Source organism: Podarcis erhardii, assembly GCF_964252035.2.
Source record: "Podarcis erhardii genome assembly, chromosome: Z".
In the NCBI taxonomy this organism is placed as follows: domain Eukaryota; kingdom Metazoa; phylum Chordata; class Lepidosauria; order Squamata; family Lacertidae; genus Podarcis; species Podarcis erhardii.
The window spans coordinates 36,024,093-36,035,994 of NC_138504.1; the positions used below are offsets into that span (position 1 = coordinate 36,024,093).

Below are 11,902 nucleotides of genomic sequence, written 5' to 3' on the forward strand. Positions count from 1 at the left end.
AGTGTGGGGTGGGGGCTAAAGTGTCAGACTAAGATCTGGAAGAGCAGGGCTCAAATCCCCAGTTTGGCCATGAAGTCATGGGAGAGACTTTGGGCCAGTCACTGCCTCTCAGCCTAACCTACCTCACAGGGTTGTTGTGGGGATTAAATGAGGAAGGGAAGAACCATGTACACCTTCTTGTGCTCTGTGGAGGGAGAAAAAGGTGTGGGATAGAAATGCAGCAAAATAAATAAATGAATACATCAGCATGTGTACATAATTTTGCTTAAAATAAGCACTTTTTGCAAGAACTGCTCCTCCAATAGAATGCATCATTATACATCATTTCCGATATTATTTCCAGTCTTCATACATATCTTACACAAATGCACAAATCTCCTACGGCATTCTTTAGTTGGAGATCTCCATCGGGAAATTCAGGCAAGTTCCGGAATGGGGGAGAAATTCAGTTGCACTGAAGGCAAATCAATCAAATTCAATTTCTGATCTGAAACCATACAAGCACCAAAACACAGCCATCCTCCAGAATCTGCACTTATCTAGCATTTGGTGGCTGTTCTTGGCAATTCTAGGATCACTTAATGCAAAAAAACACATTTTTAACTGAAATTGCTCTGAAGCCTGTCATTGTTTTTAGAATGTTTTGATCTTTTGCTTTGTTTTTCATTTTAAATTGTGGATCTGTTTGCCTCCCTGTGCTCCCTAGGGGTGTGATGGTTGAGGGGAAGGATAAGAATATCAGAAAAACCCTGCTGAATCAGGCCAATGGCCTATCTAGTCCAGCATCCTATTCTCACAATGGCTGAGCAGGTGCCTCAGTAGGAAGCCTGCAAGCAGGAGCCAAGCAGAAGAGTACAGTGGTACCTTGGGTTAAGTACTTAATTCGTTCCGGAGGTCCGTACTTAACCTGAAACCGTTCTTAACCTGAAGCACCACTTTAGCTAATGGGGCCTCCCACTGCCACCGCGCCGCCGGAGCACGATTTCTGTTCTCATCCTGAAGCCAAGTTCTTAACCTGAAGCACTATTTCTGGGTTAACAGAGTCTGTAACCTGAAGCGTATGTAACCTGAAGTGTATGTAACCCTGTATGGGACAGCTGCATATTTCTGCATCACAGGGGGTTGGACTAGATGCTCCTCAGGGTCCCTTCCAACTCTAAAAACTCTATGATTCTATTATTCTTTCTCTATGAAATGTAAGGAAATTACTTCAAGACCAGGAAAATAAGGCAAAGGTTGCTGGCCTCTGTCAAGGACATGGCAGTGAGGCCAGGCCAGACTCTGCAGCCCAGAAGCACCCCCAGCAGAAGGAAGGCAAGCAGGGAAGGACGGGGAGCCAGGGATGGGGCCATCCAGGACATGCCTGGGGGTGGCGCTGACAGTCCCCCGACAGGCTGTTCTGCCACCTATGCCGGGATGGGGGAGGGATCCCCACGGAAGCCACCACCTGCATGGGGGTGCCTGGGTGCTTCCTCAGAATTTTGCACCCAGGGACACAGCCCCCTGCCCCCCTGCTATGCCACTGAAAGGGAGTGGCCATATTGGCAGATTCTTCCATCTCTAGGGAATTTTGAATTTCAAAGGAGAGACCTGCTTTTGTTCCAGAAGTGGGATGAACATCTGAGCCCCATGGGAATTCCAGAGGGTGGTGACATGAGAAGAGTTTTGTTTTTGTTTTTTACTGGTGGCTCCCCACCTGCAGAATGCTGTCCAGGGAGGCTCAGCTGGCACCATCATGGGATAGCTTTTGGTGCCACGCAAAAGACTTTTGGCTTTTAAATTATCTGTGGCCTCTATGACTGACTCAGATGTTTTCATCCTGCCTTTAAAAAACAGGATTGTCTTTTTTATGCTGGTTTCAATTTATGTGGTTTCATAGAATCATCAGGTTGGAATGGACCCAAGGGTCATCTAGTCTACCCCCCGGCAACGTAGGAATCACAGCGAAAGAGTCCCTGGCAGTAGTCATCCAACCAACCTATGTTTAAAAACCTTCATTGAAAGAAAGTCCAGCACCTTCTGAGGTAGTCTGTTCATTTGTAAGTCGCTTTGCATAATAGCAAACAATTTTCCCCACATCTCTAGGATATCTCCTGTCCTACCCGCCCTGCCTTCAACTCATGATGTGAGCATTTGTCTCTGCAAGTAATGAATTGTGACGCTATTCGTTGGAAAGTGGATTGACAGTGTTGGGATGTCCGTGTTCCTCCTCCCTTTCATAAATTTAAAAGGATGTCCTTGAAAAGGCAAAATTAACAGCAGATCAAAAATGACATCCAGACTCAGCCACAATGTTTGTTCAGGGCTTTGGTAAATCAGAAACCCCATCACATGCAATCATTTCAGTTACAAACCCTCCAACATTTCTCCAATTGAAAGAGGGATATCCTATTCCATACCCTCCAACGTTTCCCTGATAATAGGGATGTCCTAAGCAAAAAAAAAGAGGACATTTCAGGATTAAATCAGAAACCAGGATGATTTCTGAAAATCCAGGACTGTCCCTAGAATATAGGGGCACTTGGAGGGTCTTGCCTCCCCATTCTGAAGGAGACAGAGTGGTCCAGCTTTAGTGGGGAGGCTGTTGTCAAGGCAACCATGACTCACCCAGCCCAGCCTATGTGACATCACTCACTGCTGGCTTCTAGGGACCAGCTGCAACTGATCAGCAGTTGGCAGTGAGGAGCAGGAGTGAAAGAGTTGGCAGTGAGTTTGAAGCCCTGACCCCCAAGGCAATGATCAGGTCCATTGCTGCAGCCCTCCTCCTATAATAATAATAATAATAATAATAATAATAATAATAATAATAATTTTACTATTTATACCGTGTCCATCTGACTGGGTTGCTTCTAACAACTTAAAAAATATAATAAAACATTTAAAAACTTCCCTATACATGGTTGCCTTCAGATGTCTTCTAAAGACTGTATAGTGTTTTATCTCCTTGGCTGTGAGGTTGCGAAACTCCATACCCTCCAGCATTTTGCCTATTAAAATAGGTGGAGCGGCTTTGTGCTTGGTGTGGAGAGAACAATCTGGCTCTTAATACGGCTAAGACCAAGGAATTGGTGGTGGATTACAGGAAAAAAAGGCGGACATTCAGCCCTTGTATATCAACGGGGAACGGGTGGAGAGGGTGGCGGAATTCAGGTTTTTGGGAGTTTTGGGAGTTTTGGGACTATCGATCAGGGCATGACTTGGAGCGCAAATACCACTGCTCTGGTGAAGAAGGCCCAGCAGAGAATTTATTTCCTCAGACTTTTAAAGAAGAACAATCTGAGTGAGAGACTGCTGGTGTCCTTCTACCGAGGCTCCATAGAGAGCATTCTCACATACTGTATTTGTGCCTGGTTCTCCAGCTGTACAGCTAGGAAGAGGAAGGTGCTCCAGAAGGTCATAACCACAGCCCAAAGGATTATTGGTCATCCCCTCCCATCTTTGGAAGAACTGTACGGTTCCCGTTGTCTTAGGAAAGCAAACAATATCCTGCAGGATGCATCTCACCCGGGACACAGTCTGTTTGTACTACTGCCTTCTGGCAGGAGATACAGAAACATCAAGTCAAGGACAAATAGACTGAAAAATAGTTTCTATCCAAGAGCTGTGGCCTTCTTAAATGCAGTAACTCGATAGTGTGACCTGGGAGTTTGATGGGTGTGGGTGTGGGTGTGGCTGGAATGTGGTTTGTTTGGTTGTTGTTGTTTTGCTTTTGTTGTTTTTAAGGGATGGCATCCAATTTCGTTGCACTTGTGCAATGTTGCACTTGTGTAATGACAATAAAGAATCTATCTATCTATCTATATCTTATTTCATACGCTCCAGCATTTCTCCAGTGAAAATAGGGACATCCTATTCCATACCCCCCCCCCAGCATTTCTCCAATGAAAATAGTGACGTCCTATAATTACAAACTTCTCGTATTTCTCTGCCTCCTATGTTCTTCTTTTTTCTTATTCTTCTTGTTTAGAAATGGGTTTCTTTTGAAGATTGGAGGGGAAACAATCTGATTTTTGTTGGCTAAATCAGATCGACAATGGGAATATTTCTTTCTCTCTTTTGATATTTCTCTGCTTGAAAAGAAATGTCCACAGATCGATGGATGTCCCATTTTGTGCAGCACTGGTGAGGATGAAAAAAGTTTTCCTGCCTTTCAAATAACAAAACGGTGTAACACTAGAAACAAGGCTCCCATTACTTTGATGGTTAAAAAACAGACTCTGGGAACAAGCTCACCCCCCCCCACCCCTTTCTGATATTTTGCAAACTTGGTCCAAAGGGCAGATATCACTGGATGGCAAAGTTCTGGAGGGCTCAGAATATAAGCTTTTTGGTCTTTTATTGCAGCACATATAAACTGTACCACAAAACCTCCAAAATGAAGTTTTAAATGGATGGACGGTTGTAGCATCTACTGGGCTTGCCTCTTTACAGTATTTTTACTGCTGGTCCTTAAAACCCCACAAACATCATCAAAGCAACATTTTACCTTCCAGCTGACATAAAGAGAATTGTTTTCTTGCAAGGAGTCAACGGGAGGTGATGTTGCAAGGGAAACTGGCTCACAGCTGGTGTTCTGAAAATGTGGTCTACCCACCCAAAGGAATCCAAAGCTTAGCCCAGTATTAGCAACACTGACAGGCAGCTGCCTTATACCAAGACAAGTGATCCATCTAGCTCAGTGTTGTCAACACTGAAACTCTCAAGGGTTTTAGGCAAGGATGTAGCCAGCCCTTTTTGGAGATGCTAGGGATTAAACCTGGGACCTTCTGTGTGCAAAGCAGATGGTCAACCATGGAACTATAGATGCTCCTGAAGAACATAGGAAGCTGCCTTATACTGAGTCAGGCCATTAGTCCATCTAGCTCAGTATTGTCAACACTGACTGGCAGAAGCTCTCTGGGGTTTCAGAGAAGGATCTTTCTCAGCCATGCCTGGAGGATGCCAGGAATTCATCTAGGGACTTTTTGCCTGCAAAGTAGAAGCTCTATCACTGAGCTACAGCCATTCCTTAATTACATTAGAGGAAGGAGGCCTTCTTAGCTGGATCCAGTGTCAGCAGCACTGGGATGGCCAGTTAATAAATTCATTGGATTCTGCCTTACACTGAGTGAGATTGTTGGCCTGCCTAGCTCAGTATTGCCTGCACTGGCTGGCAGTAGCTCTCCAGGATTTCAGACAAGAAATCCTAGCCCTACAGAGACGCTGGAGATGGAATCTGGAAGTATTTGGTGAGCTTACAACTCACCTCCCAGCTAGGAATAACACTGAGCTGAGATTACCAGTTGCCCTGGAGATGCAGAACCAAAGTGTAGTGTGGCCACACCCCTCATCTAGAGCATGAGCCTTACTAGGTTGCATCATCATGTGGGATGCTGTACTTGAGGTGCAGGTTAAGAGAGACAGTGTGGTATATTAGTTAGATTTCTGGACTAGTACCTGAGAGACCAGGGTTCATAACTCAGTCATGAAGCTCACTGGGTGACCTTGGACCATTCACTGCTCCTCAGCTAACCTCACAGAGTTTGCAGGGCAGGGCAGGAAACTATATAGAGTTATCATTAATTATATTTCTATGTCAACTTTCTTCTAAGGAGTTGAAGGTGGAATATAGATGATGATGATGATGATGATGGGCCTAAGAAAAGGCACAGAAGCCCATGGCCACACACACCACTTATCACCAGATCTCCATTTTGTCCTTATTAAATCTATGACATGCTTGGGAAAATAGTGCTAATAATTCAGCTCCCTGCTAAAGGATCTTTGAAGCCAGGAGCTTATTAAAGCAACAAGACTTAGCATTTCAGTGGCACCTGTTTCTCAAAGAAATCAAAGCCCTTTGCAAACATTACTTAACTAAAATGAACAGCACCTCCGGGATATGTTGTTATTCTATTATAATACTAATATCGGAGGAAGGCGCAATGAGATCCAAGGAAGACAAGGCAAATTTTCTTAATGTAAAGTCCTTTATCTCTCTCCCCCCCCCCCCCGCCACACACACACCTCTTAATAAATGTCTGTGCATCTCACGGCCTTGTTTCCCTCAGATTTTTAATTCAAGATGCATGCAGAAACTTTTAATGTGCACAGTGTTTTACATATTTTGCTCTGCTCATATTTTGCATTACCCCTGTGGAGCGTTGTTGAAACACTCCTGACAACACACAAGCCCGACATCCCACATCTTCAACTGATGGGATTCAAGATTATGGAAGTTTTCTTTTGTTGGGGGCGGTGGAAGATTTGCTTTAAAGAGAAAGAAAAGAAAATGAACCATTTCTTTCAAGCTGAAACAAATAAAGATTCTGTAATTTGCCTCCTCTACCAGATGTTCTGCTTGAGATCCAAATTAGGATTTGGAATGTGAAAGTTTAGTTTTAGACCATGTGTGTGGAACCTGTGGCCCTCCAGAAATTACTGAACTATAACTCCCATCATCCCCCTATAATTGGCTGTCCTGGCTGGGGCTGATGGGAGTTGGAGTCAAACAACATCTTCAGGCCCACAAGTTTCCATCTGCTGATATAAGAAAGGGTGCTCCCCTCTCATGAATGAATGCCTCTTCTAAATAGGAGCGTTCTTCCACCTGCCTGCCTGCAGTAGGGAATGCACTGTGTGGAGAAGTCTTTGTATCTGTCCACCAGCATTCAGCTTCATTGGATATCCATGAGTTCTAGTGTTATGGAAAGAAAACTTTTATCCACTTTCTCTATGTATTGCATAACTACATGGACTTCTATCATGTCATCTCTTCCTGGCCTTTTCTGTCAACAGTTGCTGCACTTTTTCCTCATAGGGGAGTTGCAAACTGCAAGTAGGACCTGAGCACAAGAGCAATCTCCTTTCCTGGCAGGGCCGGCCCAAGACACTTTGGCACCTGAGGCAAACCACAAAATGGCTGCCCCTCCCCACCAAGGAGGAAGGGGTGAGTGAAGAAGTACAAGGGAGGAATAAAGGTCTATATCAGGAACAAGGGCAAGCATCAGATCAACCTTACCTAGCGGTTAAAGTGGGAATCAAAGGCCGTTATGGGGGGGAAGGGGCCCACAATAAGTCACACCTGGTAGGTGCAGAGCCCCCCAGAGGGCAGCCTCTGCCATTTCCTCCCTAGGTGTGGGAAGAGACCAAGTATTCACCAAGTGGCCACTGCAGAAGCAGAACTGGGGGATTGCCAAGGAGGTGGCAAATTTGGTTTCCAAGAAGTGTGCCACAGCTGTTGCTGCCACTGCGGCAGCAGCAGGCGAAACATTCCTTGAAGACTGGATCTGCTGCGTCTGTGAATCCTGCTGCCTGAGGCAGTCACCTCATCTTGTCTCGTGGGCAGGCAGGCCTTGCATCCTGGCACAGGCATGCCTAGTTTTATTGTGCTTTGCAGATATACAGGGACATGGGTGCATCTGCAAGCAGCCCGACCACTTCCAGGGAAAAGAACACCCCCCTTTCCACCCCATAGCTGGTCAGGACTGGAGCTAGAATTTCCCTTTCCTGCCCCTGCAGCCAGGGCGGCGCCTGACTTAGTAGACTGCAGTATGTTGTAAACATAACTTTTATATGCATTGGGAAACAGACAAAAAATTGTGTGACTTTCTTTATTGTGATACGCTTCTTTATTGCAGCAGTCTGGAACTGAACCTGTAATATCTCTGAGGTGTGCCTGTGTTCAGAAGCATTACTGCCTCCGACCACAGAGGCAGACCATAGTTACAGTGGCTCATAGCCATTGACAGCCTTCTCCACAGATTTGTCCATCTAGGAAGCCCCAAACACAGCAGCCTTTCATCGTAGGAGAGTTTTCTGAGCAGCTCCTGGAAAGCTTCCCTTGGAGAGAAGGCAGCTCTTCAATCCCCAGATGAAGAGGGAGGGAGGGTTCAAGCTCTTTTATTTCCTTATTTATTTATTTATTTATTTATTTATTTATTTAATTTATTTGGCAAGCACAGGGGAAAGTGAAAATGTGAAGGGTAAAAGAAAGCTTGGCACCATAACTTTCTCTCTCCCACTCCCGACATCCTTCTCCGTTGCTCCCCTCCCCTGCCTCCAGCCCACACAGCACTTCATTTGCAGCTTCTGTGGTGGCAGAGAGCAAACCCGGCTCCACCGGGGGAGGGAGAGACGCCTGTCTCGGAGCTGTCAGGCTGGGTTATCACCTTGACGCTTTAATCGAAGAATCAGACTTTCACTTGGAGGATTTGATTCTGCAAAGCGGGCCCTGACTCTGACTTTCAATGAGCACACGTGGGAGGGGAAAGCTTGATGTGGCTTCACACTTCCCCGCACTGGGCCAGCTAGCTGGTTAGACAGGGGGGTTGCAGTTGCTTCAGGCGGCAGATGCATTCCCCCAGGGTCTCCCCTAAGCCAGCCTGCTCTACACCTCATAAGAAGGAGGGAGAGTAAGACTACATACATGTAGCCATAAGTAATGGCTACATTCAGGACAGATAAAAGAAAGGACTTCTTCACATGATGCATAGTTAACTGTGGAACTCCCAATGGAGGCAGTGATGGCCACCAACTAGGATGGTTATAAAAGAGGACTAGACAAATTCATGGAGGATGGTGGCTATTAGTGGCTACCAACCATGATGGCTGTGATCTGCCTCCACAATTGGAGGCAGCAGTGCTTCTGAATACCAGCTGCTGGAAAGTACAGAATGGGAGAGTGTGCTTGAATCCTGCTTGTAGGCATCTAGTTAGCCACTGTGAGAACAAAAAAATGATTTGGTGGGCCATTGGCCTGATCCAGGAGGCTCTTATGTTCCTAAGAACCCTAATGGATCAGGCCAACAGCCCATCTAACCCAGCACCGTATTCTCACAGTGGTCATCATATGCCTCTGGAAAGCCAGCAAGCAATTGAGTGCAATAGCATTATCGCTATTGTCTAACTTTACCAATTTGTCCAATTATATTACAGTGGTACCTCGGGTTAAGAACTTAATTCGTTCTGGAGGTCCGTTCTTAACCTGAAACTGTTCTTAACCTGAGGTACCACTTTAGCTAATGGGGCCTCCCGCTGCTGCCACGTGATTTCTGGTCTCATCCTGAGGTAAAGTTCTTAACCAGAGGTACTACTTCTGGGTTAACGGAGTCTGTAACCTGAAGCATCTGTAACCTGAAGCGTCTGTAACCTGAGTCACCACTGTATTGTGCATGGAATTATATACCATGAATGGAAAGCAGATGCTCTACCACTGAGCCACAGACCTTTTGTATGCAGAATGGCAGAAGTGGGACATCTCAAGTTCTACTCAGAGTAGACATATGGAAATGAATGGCTCTAACATAGTCACATCCATTATTTTTAATAGGACTAGCATTAGATAAACCCCCTTGTCCTTGGACTCAAGCAACAGACTTCATCTAGCACCAGGCCTGCGTCTGATAGCCACGTAGTTTATTATTATATCAAAACAGATCTATTAAAATACAGGTGATAAAAGCAGCAAAGCACCATTAAAACCCATTTCCTTGAAAAAGAAGTTCCCAAAAGACTTGTTGGAATAAAATAGTCTTTACCTGCCAGCAGAAGGACAACAATGGGGAAGCCAGTCTGGCCTCTCTAGGCAATCGAGTAGTATGGGGGGGGGGGGGCAACAGGGTCGGTTGCTCTGGGTGCAAAATTGTTAGGTGAACAAAATTTCAGCACCTGGTGCTGCCTCAATACAGCTGTACATGTCCATTATTGGGCTCCGTTGAAAATGGCTTCTCCATGTGAACCAGGAAATGACTTCTCCAGACAACAAAACAACTCTTCTTTTATCTCTGCAGCTGCAATCTCCTGGGTGATGCAAACACCCATTAGGCAGTTGAATGTGCACGTATATTCCATCTGTTTCCCTTCCACCCACCCCTTTGCATGGCCCTGGGCTCTGGCAACCCACGCTACACCACTGTCAGTAGGAAGGGAGTCCCACAGTCTGGGAGCTACCACAAATAAGGCCCTCTCCTGCGTCCCCAACCAAGCCTGCCTGTGAGGGTGGCGGGACTGAGTGAAGTGAGGGTGGCGGGACTGAAGATCTCAGAGCCAGTGCAGGTTGGGGGGGCGGGGCGGGGGTTATACAGTTATTCAGATAGGCACGGTGGGTTTAAATCGTTATTGATAAAGGTGTACAGTATTGATCAATAATTCCCCTTGCTTTGAAAAACTGCAAGTTAAAACTAGCTTATTCGTCTTCCTTAACTCTTGTGTTCTGGGATTGTTGTGGTTTCTCCTTACCTTCCTTTTCTCCACAGCCAAACACACACACACACACACACACACACACACACACACACACACACACACCTACCTTCCTGCAGCCCAATTTTCAATGATGCAATGGCTGGTTATCTGCTGCTACACTTAAGAGACAGTCGGAGAATCCAGGAGAGTCAAAACTGCTCACCCCTGATCTAAAGAGCACACAAGTGGGGAAAATTTTGTCTGAATATTATTTTTTTATTCCTTCCCCTTTTGCCACTTGTGCTCTGACCCAACCAGGAAGAAGTTCCTCTATGGGGAACTGAGGCATTTCACAGCTTGCATCAGTGCATCCTTGTTCTCCAGCTCAGACTTTTCCTCATTTTATCCTTTCCCCCTCCCCTCCCACTCCGCGCCATCGCACTGCTCCAACTGCTGACTGTGGTGAAATCCCTGCGGTTAATTGGATCAGGGTCAGTGTTTTCCAGAGGAATATTAAGCCGGGTCCACAGCTTCAGCCTGGAGCCATGCAGAAACTTTGCAGTATGTGGCCCTGGAAGCTATCACACCGCCAGATACACACAGGTCCAAACCAAGCTTTTATTCCATGCAAGATTTAGAAAAAGGTGCATGGCAGAGTTGCAAACCCTAATCAGCATCGTCACTGATATTTGCAACAGGGTAAAAATAATAAAACACCAGACAACTCCCACCTGATGGCCTGATGATGATCAACTTTGGGAAAACAGAGATACCGCTATGTTTTTACGCTGGCGGCACCAATGTTGCATAACGTTCTTCCTGCTGGAATGTGAGCGGCCCCATTCCTTCCACCAGCTGTTGAGGACACACCTGTTTAGACAAGCGTTCCACTGGATCTCCTGGCCTGAACCTCCTGTTTTAACTGCTGTTTTGCTTGTTAATGGACATAAAGAGTATAAGAAGAGCCTCACGGCTGGATCTAGCCCAACAGTGGCTGGCCGGATGCCTGCTTCAGTGGGCTTGTTTTATGACACATTTCAATAGGTTGGTGTTTCTTTTAACGTTTGGATTAAATTGTCCTATTGTGCATTTTAATTAATTAATTGCTACAATGCACTCTGTGTGGAGATTACCTTGCATTTAATCTGGAAGCTGCAGAATGATCTGGTCAGTGCAGAATGCTGCACCACAATTGTTGACAGGAGCGAGGCCTTGTCAGCATGCACCACCTATGCTCAGAGATCTGCACTGGTTGCTGATTTACTACTGGGCCAAGTTCAAGGTGTTACTATTAGTATATAAAGTCCTTAACAGCTTGGGTCCAGCTTACCTGTGAGATCATCTTACCCCCACATGTGCCTGCTTCCATCAGCGGAATTGGCACTACCACCACACATGCCACATAATACCCATTCTGCATTTGTAAGAAATGGGGGTTTTTTAGTGTGGCAGTACCTACCCTTTGGAACTCCCTGCCTATTGACATCAGGTAGACACCTCCACTGTACTCTTTTCAGCACTTGCTAAGAATATTTTTGTTTAGGCAAGCCTACCGAGATATGTTTCTGTCATTTCCGTGCGCTGCTCTGGTTTGCCAGAAGCAGCTTAGTCATGCTGGCCACATGACCCAGAAGCTGTACACCGACTCCCTCAGCCAATAAAGCGAGATGAGCGCCGCAACCCCAGAGTCGGCCACGACTGGACCTAATGGTCAGGGGTCTCTTTTCCTTTACCTTAC

General features: G+C 45.9%; 1 long non-coding RNA gene across 8 annotated transcripts in view; it reads left to right on the forward strand.

Annotated features, from left to right (window-relative positions):
- The window catches only part of LOC309333600, a 128,250-nt gene extending 116,987 nt beyond the window's left edge, over positions 1-11,263 (forward strand). For 3 of the 8 annotated variants that reach the window (XR_014152565.1, XR_014152568.1, XR_014152571.1), the window contains exons 3-5: positions 3,968-4,122; positions 6,778-6,928; positions 7,620-7,870. This is a non-coding gene — a long non-coding RNA (uncharacterized lncRNA). Of the gene's footprint in view, positions 1-3,967; positions 4,123-5,591; positions 6,929-7,619; positions 7,871-9,770 lie in introns of those variants that run through there. The other 5 variants (XR_014152564.1, XR_014152566.1, XR_014152567.1 and 2 more) reach the window with 5 other exon arrangements.
- Positions 11,264-11,902: the final 639 nt, after the last annotated feature.